Raw genomic sequence first — 16,054 nt, 5'->3', positions numbered from 1 at the left:
ACTGGATGGCCTTAAGTATTTTCTGTTGCTCATGAGGGTTCTGTGTGGGAAGTTTGCCCCAATTTTGTCGTTGGTGGGGTTCAGAATGCTCGATTGTAGGTGAACTATAAATCCCAGTAACTACAACTCCCAAATGTCAAGGCCTAGTTCCCCCAAACTCAATCTGTGTTCATATTTGGGCATATGGAATATTCGTGCCAAGTTTGGTTCAGATTCATCATTGTTTGAGTCCACAGTGCGCTCTGGATGTAGGTGAACTACAACTCACAAACTCAAGGTTAATGCCCACCAAACCCTTCTAGAGTTTTACATTGGTCATGGGAGTCCTATGTGCCACGTTTGGTTCAATTCCATCATTGGTGGAGTTCAGAATGCTCTTTGATTGTAGGTGAACTAAAAATCCCAGCAACTACAACTTCCAAATGACAAAATCATTTTTTTTAAGTGATGGTTGCTCCTTGGATTAGTAGGTGTCTTGTGGCCAAATTTGACAGCAATTTGCCCAGTGGTTTTTGAGTTATGTTAATCCCACAAATGAACATTACATTTTTATTTATATAGATATGTTAGTGTTTTATGATTTTCATGATTTAAAGCACAATGTATATTGTATTTTGTTTGTCTTATTTTAATGTGGCATTGAATTATTGCCCATTTGGAAGCCTCCCTGAGTCCCCTTTGAAGCTAAAATAGAGTGGGGTATGTATGTATATATGGATATAGATATAGATATTCCAAAAAGCAAAACTTGATTTTGAAATTATATTTCACTATCTGATTGTATGTAATGAGACTTGTGCATTCACGGATTTTGGTATATTCAGGGATCTAACCAAGGTGAAAGAAGAAAGTGCAAAAGCTGGGTTGCAGTTAAACATCAAAAAAATCAAGATCATGGCAACAAGACTGATTGATAACTGGCAAAAAGAGGGAGAAAACATGGAGGCAATGACAGACTTTGTATTTCTAGGTGCCAAGATTACTGCAGACGCAGACTGCAGTCAGGAAATCAGAAGACATTTACTTCTTGGGAGGAGAGCAATGACCAATCTCGATAAAATACTGAAGAGTAGAGACATCACACTGGCAACCAAGATCCGCATAGTCAAAGCCATGGTATTCCCTGATGTGAGAGCTGGATCATAAGGAAGGCTGAGTGAAGGAAGATAGACGCTTTTGAGCTGTGGTGCTGAAGAAAAATTCTGAGAGTGCCTTGGACTGCGAGAAGATCCAACCAGTCCATCCTCCAGGAAATAAAGCCCAACTGCTCATTGGAGGGAAGAATATTAGAGGCAAAGATGAAGTACTTTGGCCACATCATGAGAAGACAGGAAAGCTTAGAGAAGACAATGATACTGGGGAAAATGGAAGGAAAAATGATGAGGGCCGATCAAGGACAAGATGAATGGATGGAATCCTTGAAGTGACTGACTTGACTCTAAAGCAGCTGGGTGTAGTGACAGCCACGAGGTCATGAAGAGTCGAAAGCGACTGAACAAATAAACAACAACAATACAAGGATCTTGGAAACTAAATCCTGATGGATGTTATGTGATCACTGACTGTAGTTTTGATTATTTGTTTCATGTAATTCAGGTACCTGCCACTATGTGGCACCAAAGCATTAAGCAATTTGTAGCCTCAAAAATCCAATTTCGAAATTTCATAATGTTTGTAATATATGAATGTCTTTTCTATACTGGCTCCTTACAGAATATCCAGAGTAATGCACAGATTTTGGATTCTAATTTCTTAGATATGGTTATCATGATTTCTTCTGGGCAAGCAGATTAAGACTGGTATGTGACATATGTTCTGTGTTGGATATTAGCCCAAAACTCTTGAGATTGATGGGTTCACTGATTATTTAGAGAGGATTGTGGAATTCCCTGTGGGATTTCCTGGGGCTTGGAGTGAAGAAGTTTCAAGTCAGGGAATTTTGCTTTTCTCTGTGAGAAATCTGATTCAGAAACTGCAAGGCTTCAAGGTCAATCAGAGGAGCCAGAAAAAGCAACATTAGATAAAGAGTTGGCTGAAGAGATAAGTGATACAGAAGGCTCTCAGGAGGAAACATCTGGAGTTATGGAGATCAACAAAGGTCTTTGTTTACACACCAGAGCAGAAAATAGGCATTGTAGGTCCGAGCACTTAGGTGTGAAAGTAGAGGAGAGATTTCGTAGGAAAAGACATGACTTCATGGGTAAGCTGTTAGTAAGTTGTTTACCTATGAGTTAGTTCAGGCAATGTATCGTTCAAGTCAGAAGCTAAGCCTGAGTTCTCTGGTTCTTGTTTCAAGTCAAGCCTTTGGTTTTGGATTTTAGTTTCCTGGAAGCATTCTAAGTTCTTGTTTCTATATTCCTACTCAAATTTTACTAAGTGTACCTTTGATGACAAACACGAATTTGGGAGGCCCTGCTTAGGCAGAGGCCGGCCAGACACATAAGGAGGATCCGGAACACCTGGCAAGACAGCAAGCATCAAGGAAGATTTTTTCCCTAAATTTCCCAAATAAAGTCTCACCAAGTTGAAGGAAAGCCACAGAGGTTTTATTTCAGGCTGCGTTCTCCCCAATCAAAGCGCTACCCCTGCTTCTGCCACTCAGCCAATGAGCAGGAGGGAGGCGGGCCAGACAGGAAACAATGAATGAATGATAGGATTACGAATGACTAGTGTTTGCCAAGCAACCAAGCGATAGCTTTAGGCTCTCCAGCCTAGTCAGGGTTATTGTCCTGATCTTTTGGAACAACATTTTTGTCTGGCCCCAAAAGGCCAGGTCCATTATTTTATTGTCCTGCGATATTTATTCCATTGATAAAGTTGATATTGGTTTCAGAGATGGGAAAATTACACAACAGGGGGGAGGGGGAGGCAGCGACAATCCCCTTTTCCTCGCAGATGGGGAGATGTCCTTTGTGTTGAGTGATTCAGTATGTTCAGAGACTCCATTGTCATGGAGGGCCTGGCCATCAAGACCCTTCAAGATCCAGGGGGGGGGGGGGAAGGAGCCATTTACTTATTGTCCATGCAAATGGGATTTGGTCAAGTCCTTTCTTAGGGAATTATTGGCTGAGGAAGTTTGGCAATTCCTAGAGCCACGAGTTGCTGGTATGGTTCATGAAAAGGTCACTTTGTCTCCATAATTTCTTATATAGACATACATACATAAAATTAATGGGGCATACACAGAGTTCATAGGGAAAGGGGGAGGCATGTGGGGTCAAAGGAGAATTCATTTCAGCCACCCCAAAGTCCATCAAAGTTCATGAAAGTTGGTAAAAAGTCCATAAAAGTTCCTGAAAGTTCATAAGAGTTCACAAAAGTTCATAGGAGCACTGAGTAGCCAAAGTCAATTCATAAAAACAGGAGGTTCATTCATAGATCCAATTTATGAGTGGTCAGATTGGCCTGCCATAGGTCGGGGGTCCCAGGGGGTGACCACAAGAGACTTTCCTGGGGCTGGCAGGTTTCCAGGTCAGAGGCGACGTGCATGAAAGGAAGACATGAGCATCATTGTTGTGCGAAGCCATGGAAAGGAACCTTTTTGTTCCCACATAAGGTTCCATGCAAAGAGTGGATTTCTGGGGTGCAGAGGTCCGTTCAGCAAAAAGTAAGATATCAGTTAGTCTTAGAATTATCCAAGGAAAAAGATGGCACCGATTTGGAGTCGATCGGTCAACCCGCGGATACTAGGACAGGGCTCTTTTCTGTATCCACAGTTTGAAGGATCACAGTTTCAGCCTCCCCAGGACACTGTAAGAGCCAGTGGAGTTCCACGGTTCGGAAAGAGGAAGGTTCATATTAATTGGTGTTAAAGTCAGTAAAGGGACACAATGTATTACTGCAGAGAGAGAGAAAAGTTAGAGAAAAGGATACTTTTTATTGGGGGATTATTACATTGAAGCAGGAGGTAGTTAGCAGAGAAGAAGAAAGGTCTCTGTATTGAAGCTGTTGCTGGAGCCACTGTCCTTTTGTTATCTTGATAGTCCATGTTTTCCAGAGAACTGCGGAACTCCCTGCTGCATTCAGATCAGTTTGAAGGCGGGAGCCTCTGAGTCAGTCCTCACCTTTTGCTTGTGGACTTATGCTGCACTTGTGACTTTTTGGCTATTCTTGAACTGTGTTACCTTGGGATCTGCATGAGACATTGGGATTATTGTTTGGATTACCATTTATTGCTAAACCTTTTTGGATTATGCATTTACTTTCATTATTCCTGGTTTTTTTGCCTATACTTTTAAAGTGTTTCTACAATAAACTATTTGCTTACATTATGGACTCTTGTGTGGTGCTGTGATCATTGGTGTTCCCATGCCTGGAGTGCAACATTCTGTATATCAAAAACTAGAGCTGGTAGGATAGCTTTTCTCAACCTGGGGGTCGGGAACCCTGGGGTGAAGGTCGCGAGGGGGTGTCAGAGGGGTCACCAAAGACCATCAGAAAACACAGTATTTTCTGTTCGTCATGGGGCTTCTGTGTGGGAAGTTTGGCACAATTCTATCGTTGGTGGAGTTCAGAATGCTCTTTGATTGTAGGTGAACTATAAATCCCAGCAACTACAACTCTCAAATGTTAAGCTCTATATTCCCCAGTGTTCACATTTGAGCATATTGAGTATTCATGCCAAGTTTGGTCCAGATCCATCACTGTTTGAGTCCATAGTGCCAGGCCCGTAGCCAGGATTTCGATTTGGGGGGGGGGGGCTGAGTTTCTTTCGGGGGGGGGGGGCTGAGTCTGAGTGAAAGAGGGTCTACCCTAGCAAACCTTTTGTATCATTACCCCAATACCCCCATGCATATGGAATATATTGAGTATAGTAATCAGATCATGATATGAATAAACATAGCAGTTTAAATAATGCACCAGTAAGGTCTTTTCACGAACCACCATGAGAATTTCGGGGGGGGGGGGGGGCTGAAGTCCCTCAAGCCCCCCCCCCCCCCCGGCTACATGCCTGCATAGTGCTCTCTGAATGTAGGTGAACTACAACTCCAAAAGTCAAGGTCAATGCCCACCAAACTCTTCCAGTATTTTCTGTTGGTCATGGGAGTTCTCTGTGCCAAGCTTGGTTCAATTCCATCATTGGTGGAGTTCAGACTGCTCTTTGATTGTAGGTGAACTATAAATCCCAGCAACTACAACCCCCAAATGACAAAATCACACAACCCCCAACCCCACTAGTATTCAAATTTGGGCATATAGGATATTTTGCGCCAAATTTGACCCAGTTAATGAAAATGCATCCTGCATATCAGATATTTTCATTACAATTCGTAACAGTACCAACACTACAGTTATGAAGTAGCAATGAAAATAATTTTATGGTTAAGGGTTACCACGACATGAGGAACTGTATTAAGGGGTCGTGGCATTTGGAAGGTTGAAAACCACTGTGATAGGAATAAACTGGTGCCATTTTTTGAATCAGCAGGTAAAATGTACCCAGAAATAGATCAAACTTTTGAGGCATCAAAATGTGTATTGGCCAGTGTTGTATTATAAATAATTATTTATTATATCTTATAATCTTGATTATATATTTTAAAATATTATACTATAATATATGTATCTGTTGCTGTATGGATAGGAATGCAATTAAATAAAATTGGTTTCCTAAAGTAAAATTCCTTCTATTTGGAAATTTCAGTTCAGTTCACTGAAGTTCAGTCACATTTCTTATTATTTTTCCTCCTGTTATTTCTTCTTAGCGAAATGTTCTAAATGGCATAAAAGGGGGGGCGGGGGGGAATCACAGCAAATATAATAGAAACCCTACATCTGTTTAGCTTTAAGTCACTTGGATACTTCTCGTAATACGTGGGTGGAAAAACTGGTTGCTTCTCAGAGAATAATAGGAAAATATGAAATACCAGTGGGTTTTATCTGAAAATAAATATACATTTTAGTTGACCAGAGGCCAATGGGGGGGGGGGGGGAGAGAAACAGTACATATATATCTGTTGAAAAGATTAATAATCACGTAGCATAAGTTGTTGCTACATGAATTAAAATCCACAAAGACAACATAGTATATATTTCTAGAAGCTATATAACTATTTCCTAAACATGTATTTTTCATTATCTACTACCATGGGATATAGATATTTCTAGCTGGCATGCAAATGTTTAATCATATCAATAAAATTGTGCCCACTACTATTGCAATTTTTAAAAATTGCATTCTTTTTATTTTACAGTTAGCATAGCAATAAATGCAACGCCCCTTGATATTCATCCATCATTCATTTCAAGCAATGGAGCTTTCAATAGAGTCCAAGTTTTCTTAATAGCAATGTGGCTATTTAGATTCAAAATGTCCTTCCAGAATCCAAGGATCCTTCTACACTGCCATATAAACTCCATATTATCTGCTTTGAACTGAATTATATGACAGTTTAGATTCAGGCTCCTCCTACACTGCCATATAATCCAGATTATCAAATCAGAAAATCCACATTATATTTTTTGAACCGGGTTATATGAGTCTACACTGCCATTTAATCCAGTTCAAAGCAGACAATCTGGATTTTATGTGGCAGTGCAGAGGGGGCCTTTAGATAATTAAAGCAAATAATACACATTATATTCTTTGATCTGGATTATGAGTCTAGATAGCCATATAATCCAGCTCTGCTTTTAACTACATTTTATGGTAGTGTATACTCATAGTCCAGTTCAAAGCAGATAATCTGGATTTTAAATGGCAGTGTAGAAGGGGCCTCAGATAATGCAGCTCAAAGCAGATGTGGACTATCTGATTTTGATAATCTGGTTTATATGACAGTGTAGAAGGACTTAAAGATGACAAGGAAGGGATATTTTCTATATTGATATATACAGTAAATGAATACCATTTTTTCAATTTATTTGTCCTGTAGTGATTTGCATATTATCTGACAACTATTCTGCATGCACACATATTTAAGAAAAATTATTCCAACTTCATATGCCCAGTATTGACACATTCATGTTCAGTATTGCTCTAATCCAAATTATAGTTTATTTCCTTGGCCCCTATTTATTGAGGAAATCCTTCAAGTCTGCATTGTGGCCATATCCAATCTCGCTCCCATTTGCATTGATTACTATGGTTTGACTAAAGATCTTTTTATGGTCAGAAAGTCTGCATGGAATAATTATTGGGATCCTGGCTCTGCCATTGGAAACCCACTGGATGACCTGGGACAAAGCCCATTCTCTCATCCTTAGTCAAAGGCAATGACCAACTTCCTCTGAATACATCCTGGCAAGGAAAGCCTAGCATATGGTTGCCATTTGACAGAGTTGACCTGAAGGCACATAAAAACCAAAAATCAGAAAATTACTCAACTTTACAACCCCTTATTTTTCAGCAGCTGCTGTTTTATGGTGTTCATTGATGTTATGACTCACTAGAAAAGAGAATGTTGCTTGATAAATTGGAAGGAAGGAAGCAAAGAGGAAGATCACATTCCAGATGGAGAGACTCAACCAAGGAAAGCCCGAGGGCCATTGTTGACAGGGTGACTTCGAGGTCTCTCATTGATGGGGTCATCATAAGTCGAAGCTAATGTGACAGCTGTTAACAATGAAATTCTGTGGGAGTACACAGTATTCCAGAATGTGACATTAACAGTGGTTATTTCTGAGCCCCTTTCTAATTACTTCTAAATATTTCCAATTTGTTTATACACATGCACACATCTGGAATTCACAGAGTTGACTTGTTCATAGAAATATCAATCATGATCTTCACTGCTGAGAAGGCCCCATCTCTCGTCCCCAAGAACTCTCCAAGATGATTGCCAATGGTTCCGAGATGACTTCCGCTAGTTCCTTCAATACTCTTAGGAGACTTGAACTTGTTTAAAGCGGCCAGGTATTCCTGGACGACTTGTTTCCCAATTTGGGGTTGGATGTCCTCTAATCCCTTATCCACTCCATTTTGCTGAGTTGGAAGATTACTTTCTTTTTGTGAGAAGAAAGTTTCTTTTGTGAGTCTGGTTGCCAGAATCTTGTTTTTTTTATGTTTTATGTTTAACTGCAACTCAGCTTTTACACTTCCTTCTGTCACCAAGCTTATAATGAACTAGCCATCCCCTGCCATGTGTTGCTGTGACCCAGTCTGGTGATCTGGAAAATAGAGTAATTGGAAAGTGTTGGTTTCTAATCTATGTACTTTCTTTATGCTTGTGGGTAAACAGTATTTCTTGCTGTTTCTTTGTCAGTGTTGATATGGAGATTGTCTGGTTTGCCTACTCTGGAACATGCAATATATAATTGTCCTTCTTTAGAGGTCCTTTTCAGATCTATGATACTATATATCTCTTTCTCTGTGTTAATCATATATATCTATCTATATCTATGGCTGGATGGCTCTTTGTCAGGAGGGCTTTGATTACGTTTTCTTGCCCTGGTGAAGGGAGTTAGACTGGAAGGCCTTAAGTATGGAGGTTCTGTGTGGGATGTTTGCCCCAATTCTGTTGTTGGTGGGGTTCAGAATGCTCTTTGATTGTAGGTAAACTATAAATCCCAGTAACTACAACTCCCAAATTTCACCCCATTTGTGGTAATATTTGGGCATATGGAATATTCGTGCCAAGTTTGGTCCGGATCCATCATTGTTTGAGTCCACAGTGCTCTCTGGATGTAGATGAACTACAACTCCCAAACTCAAGGTCAATGCCCACCAAACCCTTCTAGTGTTTTCTGTTGGTCATGGGAGTCTTGTGTGCCATGTTTGGTTCAATTCCTTCGTTGGTGGAGTTCAGAATGCTCTTTGTAAGTAAACTATAAATCCCAGCAACTACAACTCCCAAACGACAAAATCAATTTTTTTAGTGATGGTCACTCCTTGGGTTAGTAGGTGTCTTGTGGCCAAATTTGGCGGCAATTCATCCAGTGGTTTTTGAGTTATGTTAATCCCACAAACGAACAATACATTTTTATTTATATAAGAAGATGATAGGGCAGCTATGATTTCAGGTACAGAATCAAGGCAGGATGGACACCAACTGCAACTGTCATGGCTGTTGTTGTTCATTCGTTCAGTTGTCTCCGACTCCTCGTGACCTCATGGACCAGCCCACGCCAGAGCTCCCTGTTGGCCGTCACCATCCCCAGCTCCTTCAAGGTCAGTCCAGTCACTTCAAGGATGCCATCCATCCATCTTGCCCTTGGTCGACCCCTCTTCCTTTTTCCTTCCACCTTCCCCAGCATAATTGTCTTCTCTAGGCTTTGCTGTCTCCTCATGATGTGGCCGAAGTACTTCAACTTTGTCTCTAGTATCCTTCCCTCCAGTGAGCAGTCGGGCTTTATTTCCTGGAGGATGGACTGGTTGGATCTTCTCGCAGTCCAAGGTACTCTCAGAACTTTCCTCCAACACCACAGCTCAAAAGCATCGATCTTCCTTCGCTCAGCCTTCCTTAAGGTCCAGCTCTCACATCCGTAGGTTACTACAGGGAATACCATGGCTTTGACTAGGCGGATCTTTGTTGCCAGTCTGATGTCTCTACTCTTTACTATTTTATCGAGACTGGACATTGCTCTCCTCCCAAGAAGTAAGCGTCTTCTGATTTCCTGGCCACAGTCTGCATCTGCAGTAATCTTTGCGCCTAGAAATACAAAGTCTGTCACGGCCTCCACGTTTTCTCCCTCTATTTCCCAGTTGTCAATCATTCCACCGGAGTGTGGTGGAGGCTCCTTCTTTGGAAGCTTTTAAACAGAGGCTGGATGGCCATCTGTCAGGGGTGATTTGAATGCAATATTCCTGCTTCTTGGCAGGGGGTTGGACTGGATGGCCCATGAGGTCTCTTCCAACTCTTTGATTCTATGATTCTTGTTGCCATGATCTTGGTTTTTTTGACGTTTAGCTGCAACCCGGCTTTTGCGCTTTCTTCTTTCACCTTGATTAGAAGGCTCCTCAGCTCCTCTTCGCTTTCGGCCATCAGAGTGGTGTCATCTGCATACCTGAGATTGTTAATGTTTCTTCCAGCAATTTTCACCCCATGGCTGAATACTATGGAAATCATAGAAGTTGTAGGAAAGTTCTTCAAGGGACTTTAGCCTTCTCTGCCCAAGAGTGTTGGTGCCTCACCAAAGTACCTCCCAGGCCAGGATCCATTTGCAGTGAAAAGTGGTGCCAAAGCGCTTGAATTAGCCAGTGTGGGCAAAGAGAGGCAGGCCCTCCCTCTCTGAGAGAATTCCTCCCACCAACTCCTCTCCTACCCCTTGGAGCCCATGGCCCGCGGGAACCACCCCTCGCCGCTGATTGGCTGAGGAGGACCCGAGTCCCGCCCAACGCGGCTAAGGAGTGGCGGGCGCGGCTGCCACTCAGTCCAGATGGCGGCGCAGAAGCCTTCTGGATCTGGAAGAGAGCGGAGGGAAGTTGCAAGGCTCGGCTGAGAGGCGACGCTGGAAGGAAGAGAGACAGACCCCTCTCCGCTCAGGTGTGGCTTCCAGCTGTGTGGGAGGAAGAAGGGGGAGGGAACAGAGAGGAGTTCCTAATTAAGAAGTTGTAAAAGTGGTGACAAGGTAGGTGTCTCTACACTTTGGAGTTAATGCGCTTTGATACCGCTTTAACTGGTCTCAGCTCAGGTGTGGCTTCTACTTGTGTGGGAGGGAGAAGGGGGAGGGAACAGAGAGTTGTTCCTAATTAAGAAGTTGTAAAAGTGGTGACAAGGGGGGTGTCTCTACACTTTGGAGTTAATGCGCTTTGATACCGCTTTAAGTGGTCTCAGCTCAGGCGTGGCTTCCACTTGTGTGGGAGGAAGCAGAGAGGAGTTACTAATTAAGAAGTTGCAAAAGTGGTGACGAGGGCGGGGGGAGGTGTCTCTACACTTTGGAGTTAATGCACTTTGATACCACTTTAACTGCCAGGATTCAATTGCTATGGAATCCTAAGTCTGCTTCCCCCCCCCCCCCCTTCTTCTTAATTAGAGGAAAATATTCTCCTTCTTCATCAATCATCAGAGGAAGAAGCTGGTGGGCATTTACACTGGGGAATTAATACAGTTTGACACCACAATTCTGGGAGATGTAGTTTTACAAGGCCTTCAGCCTGCACTGCTGAAGAGTGCTAGTGCTTCACAGAGTGCAAATCCTAGCATCCCGTAGCATCCACCACTTTAAAGTGGTGTCGAACTGTGTTAATTCTACAGTGTAGATCAGGCCTGGGCAAACTTGGGCCCTCCGAGTGTTTTGGACTTCAACTCCCACAATTCCTAACAGCCTACCGGCTGTTAGGAATTGTGGGAGTTGAAGTCCAAAACACCCGGAGGGCCCAAGTTTGCCCAGGCCTGGTGTAGATGCACCCAAAGTGAGGTCTCCAAAGTTACAATCACTTTGCTAATATAGATTGTCTCCTGCCAAAAATATATGCAACCTTGTGTATGTACATGCTTTGAAGGGTGCATCTACACTTCAGAATTAATGCAGCTTGATGCCACTTTAACTGTTATGGCATCCTTGCAGGTTTGCAAGGCGTTTCGCCTTCGGTGCGTTCTTTTTTTAAATGCAAAAGTTACAAAAAATTGTGAGGTGCAAAGAGGACTGTTTCTCACTCTTATGAGAGGAAAGAGCTGGTGGGTGTCTGTCAGAGTGTGTCTGCACTATAGAATTAATGCAGTTTGGCACTACTTTATCTATCATGACTCAATATTCAGAGATTGAGATCATCTGGAGAAGCCCTGCTCTTGGTCCCACCTCCTTCGCAAGCGCGGTTGCTGGGGATGAGAGACAGGGCCTTTTCAGTGGTGGCTCCTTGGCTATGGAACTCCCTCCCCAGGGATATTAGATCAGCCCCTTCCCTCCTGCCTGTAGAACTCCCTTCCCAGTGATATTAGATCAGCCCCTTCCCTCCTGACTTTCAGAAAAAAGGTGAAAACATGGTGCCTCCTTCACAGGAGCGGTTGGTGATGAGAGACGGGGCCTTTTCAGTGGTGGTTCCTCAGCTATGGAACTTCTTCCCCAGGGATATTAGATAAGCCCCTTCCCTCCTGACTTTCAGAAAAAAGGTGAAAACATTGCGCCTCCTTCACAGGTGCAGTTGGTGGAGATGGGAGATGGGGCCTTTTCAGTGGTGGCTTCTCAACTATAGAACTCCCTCCCCAGGGATATTAGATTGGCCCCTTCCCTCCTGACTTTCAAAAAAAAAGGTGAAAACATGGCACCTCCTTCACAGGCACATTTGGTGGAGATGAAGGACAGGGCCTTTTCAGTGGTGGCCCCTTGCCTGTGGAACTTCCTCCCCAGTGATATTAGATCAGCCCCTTACCTCCTGACTTTCAGAAAAAAGGTGAAAACAAGGCACCTCCTTCACAGGCGCATTTGGTGGAGATGAAGGACAGGGCCTTTTCCGTGGTGGCCCCTTGCCTGTGGAACTTCCTCCCCAGTGATATTAGATCAGCCCCTTACCTCCTGACTTTCAGAAAAAAGGTGAAAACAAGGCACCTCCTTCACAGGCGCATTTGGTGGAGATGAAAGACAGGGCCTTTTCAGTGGTGGCCCCTTGCCCGTGGAACACCCCAGGGATATTAGATCAGCCCCTTCCCTCCTGACTTTCAGAAAAAAAGGTGAAAACATGGCTTTGTGACCAAGCTTTTGGCAACGAATACAGTACAATAGATGACTTTATGTGTGACTATCATTGCAATGGCCTGACCTTGATTGTAGATAATGTGATTTTATAGCTGTATGTGGTATTGTTTATGTTTTAATTGCTTTTAATCACGTCTAGATTTTTAACTTAAAAGTTACTTAATTGCTGAATTGTTTAAGGCATTGAATTTGGCCTCTGCAGTAAGCTGCCTTGAGTCCCCTTCAGGGTCAATAAGGATGGGATATAAATATAGTAAATAAATAAATACTATGGAATCATGGGAGTTCTAGTTCTTTAGCCTTCTCTGTAAAAGAGTGTTGGTGTCTCAGCAAAATACGACTCCCAGGACTGCACAGCTTTGACCCATGGTTGTTAAAGCCACTGCACCACAAGTCGCCTATTGACTTAAATGCGACCCCATCAGTTTCATAGGAAAGGAATCTTACTTACTTTCTTTACTTAGGCGATCCCTCGTAGTCCGAGGATGATGGTTCTCCAAGTTCGGTGTCCTGGCGGTGGGTCCGTAGGTGAATGTGGAGCCCTATTCTTGATTTTTATTTTCTTCCACAGTGAGTGCATTAGCTTCCAGGAAAGGAATAAACAGAGGTGGTTTGGCCAGTTCCTTTAAAATATAGGCCATCCCCGAGTTACAAACATCCAATTTACAAACAACTAATGGAGCCTGCGGTGGCGTGGCGGGTTAAACCACTGAGCTCCTGAACTTGCTGACCAAAAGGTCAGCAGTTCAATTCTGGGGTGAGCTCCCACTGTTAGCCCCAGCTTCTGCCAGCCTAGCAGTTTGAAAACACATAGGTGTGAGTAGATCAATAGGTACTGCTTAGTCGGGAAGGTAACGGCACTCCATGCAGTCATGCCGGCCACATGGAGGTGTCTACGGACAAAGCTCTCTGGCTTAGAAATGGAGATGAGCACCACACCCCAGAGTCGAACAGGACTAGACTTAATGTCAACGGGAAACCTTTATAACCTCTATTACTTTAACTTTACTACTAACGGGGGGGGGGGGGGGGGGGGGTGTGTGAAACAAGAAGAAGTGAAAGAAATCTACCCCTAGGAAGGGGAATTCACTTCTGGAAGAGTTGTTATGTCGGGTAAGGAAGCACGGGTAAGAAAATAATATATAAAATAATGTATAAACATTAAAATAAATATGGCGTTCCAGGACCACTCACGATAAGTGAAAATCCACAAAGTAGGGATGCCACATTAATTTTAATATTTATACATTTTTAATATATTTTCTTAACCGCGCTTCCGGGGTCCCTGGCTTCCACTGAACGTAAATATTTAATATTTTTATTAATATTTTCAAAACCCGCAAAACAGCGAGTCTGCTAAAAACGAACCATGAAGTAGCGAAGGAACACTGTACTCACTTTTCAGTTTCTTAATTATTCATTTATGCTACAATTCTGCTGTACAAGATTGCTGTCGTTATTTAGTTTTGGGGTGTATTTCTCAGCTTTGTACCTCTGACCAGCAAAACCTTTTTTAAAAGTCCATAGCATCATCTACTCTACACCCTGGTGTCAAAGACCTAAATGTGTTACTCTGAGTCGCTATAAAAAAGGATCTGTAGCACCTTTATGGCAAAGAGAAATAAATTGGTGGCATAAAGTCTACAAAAGCTAATGCTACCAGTTTGTACCAGTTAGTCTGAAAGATGCTACAAGATCCTTTCTCAAAAAATTGTTTGAGATTACGTTGATGGCAATTCTGCCCTTCTTCTTCCTCCTATGTTTGCAAGACTTCCAGAGCTAGGAATGTGATCAATGATTTTTTTGCCATGTGATAAGGAGCAAACCTTAAATGCAACAAAATGTAAGAGAATCCAGTACATGGAATAAAGTGGCGTATTGCTCAAATCAATACATCAGTTTGCTCTCCAATAGATAATAGAGGCAAGTTTATAATGGGACAAACTGCCATACTAGTACAAAGTAGATACCTTCCTTTGCATTCTTCTTTAACAGGAAATTTGGTAGAAAGCATAGGGATGGGTTCCTGTAGCACAAAAAGAGAGCTGTTTGACAGTATGCACATGTGAAATAAAACAACTAATTCAGGTAAACAAGATCGAAGTAAACATAAGGATATAGAATCTTCTATATCCTCATTTCAAAAATGTATCCATCCTCCACTTTGGGTTTTTTTTTTGTTTTTTGTTTTGGTAGACCAGGATGATATAGTAATCTGAAAATTGGACTCGGACTTTGGAACAAGGTTCGAATTCCTCCTCAGCCATGGAAACCCACAGAGTGACTTTGGACAAATCACTTCACTGAGGATGAGGGAGTGGAGCCCCTGGTGGTGCAATGGGTTAAACTCTTGTTCTGAAAGGACAGTGGTTTGAATCTGGGGAGCAGGATGAGCTCCCATCTGTCAGCTCCAGCTTCTCATGTGGGGACATGAGATAAGCCTCACACAGGATGGTAAAACATCTGGGCGTCCCCTGGACAATGTCCTTGCAAATGGCCAATTCTCTCACACAGTTGCAGTTTCTCAAGTCGCTCTTGACGCACACAAAAAAGTGGAAGGCAAAGACACGGCCACTCTGAACAAATCTTGCCAAGAACACCTTATCAAAGGTTCACCATAAGTTGAGCATGACTTGAATGCACACAACAACCTTATACATCTTTATTTTTAGCATGTTGGGACAACTGGTGTGACAGGCTTACCACCTTTTTTTATTTTCTGCTGATCACACTTGTTCAATAAAGAGTTCTGGAAGCAGGTACTGTTTACCTTGCCTGTTGCATGTAAGCACACAGCTACAATAGGATCATGTATAGTAGAATCTCATTCTTTCCCAGGTCAAGCATTATTGCAGTGTTTACTTCAGGACACACTATCACAAACAAACACTGAAAATCTGTGTTCCTCTCATTTTTCCTTCACTATTCTCTCTATGAAAAAACCCTCCCAGCTAAACCTAGAAGGGAAATGCATGTTGGATGGGCACAAAAATACTTTATACAAAGGGCTTCTTTGTCAGAGGCGTTATTAATTGAGGTATATCTACATCTAGATCAGTGGTTCTCAACCTTCCTTAAGGCCACAACCCCTTAATACGGTTCCTCATGTTGTGGTGACCTCCAACCATAACATTATTTTTGTTGCCACTTCATAACTGTAATTTTGCTACTGTTATGAATCGTAATGTAAATATCTGATATGCAGGATGTATTTTCATTCACTTTGAGTATTGGTAGGATTGAGAGGGATTGATTTTATCATTTGGGAGTTGTAGTTGCTGAGATTTATAGTTCACCTACAATCAAAGAGTATTCTGAACTCCACCAATGATGGAATTGAACCAAACTTGGCACACAAAACTTCCATGACCAACAGAAAATACTGGAAGGGTTTGATGGGCATTGACCTTGAGTTTTGGAGTTGTAGTTCACCTACATTCAGAGAGCACTGTAGACTCAAACAATGATGGATCTGGACCAA

The 16,054-nt window shown here is 42.4% G+C and overlaps 1 protein-coding gene across 4 annotated transcripts in view; it reads left to right on the top strand.

The window, feature by feature from the left end:
• Nucleotides 1-10,298: 10,298 nt before the first annotated feature.
• Nucleotides 10,299-16,054, top strand: part of PLEKHH2 (pleckstrin homology, MyTH4 and FERM domain containing H2) — a 62,945-nt gene continuing 57,189 nt past the window's right edge. For 3 of the 4 annotated variants that reach the window (XM_067463618.1, XM_067463621.1, XM_067463615.1), the window contains exon 1: nt 10,299-10,424. The gene's annotated coding sequence lies outside the window, so the exon portion shown is untranslated. Of the gene's footprint in view, nt 10,425-10,444; nt 10,510-16,054 lie in introns of those variants that run through there. The other variant, XM_067463616.1, reaches the window with a different exon arrangement.

Source organism: Anolis sagrei, chromosome 1 (genome assembly GCF_037176765.1).
Source record: "Anolis sagrei isolate rAnoSag1 chromosome 1, rAnoSag1.mat, whole genome shotgun sequence".
NCBI classification, from domain to species: Eukaryota; Metazoa; Chordata; class Lepidosauria; order Squamata; family Dactyloidae; genus Anolis; species Anolis sagrei.
The sequence above is the reverse complement of the archived record's forward strand: the minus strand, read 5'-3'. Positions and strand labels throughout refer to the sequence as shown.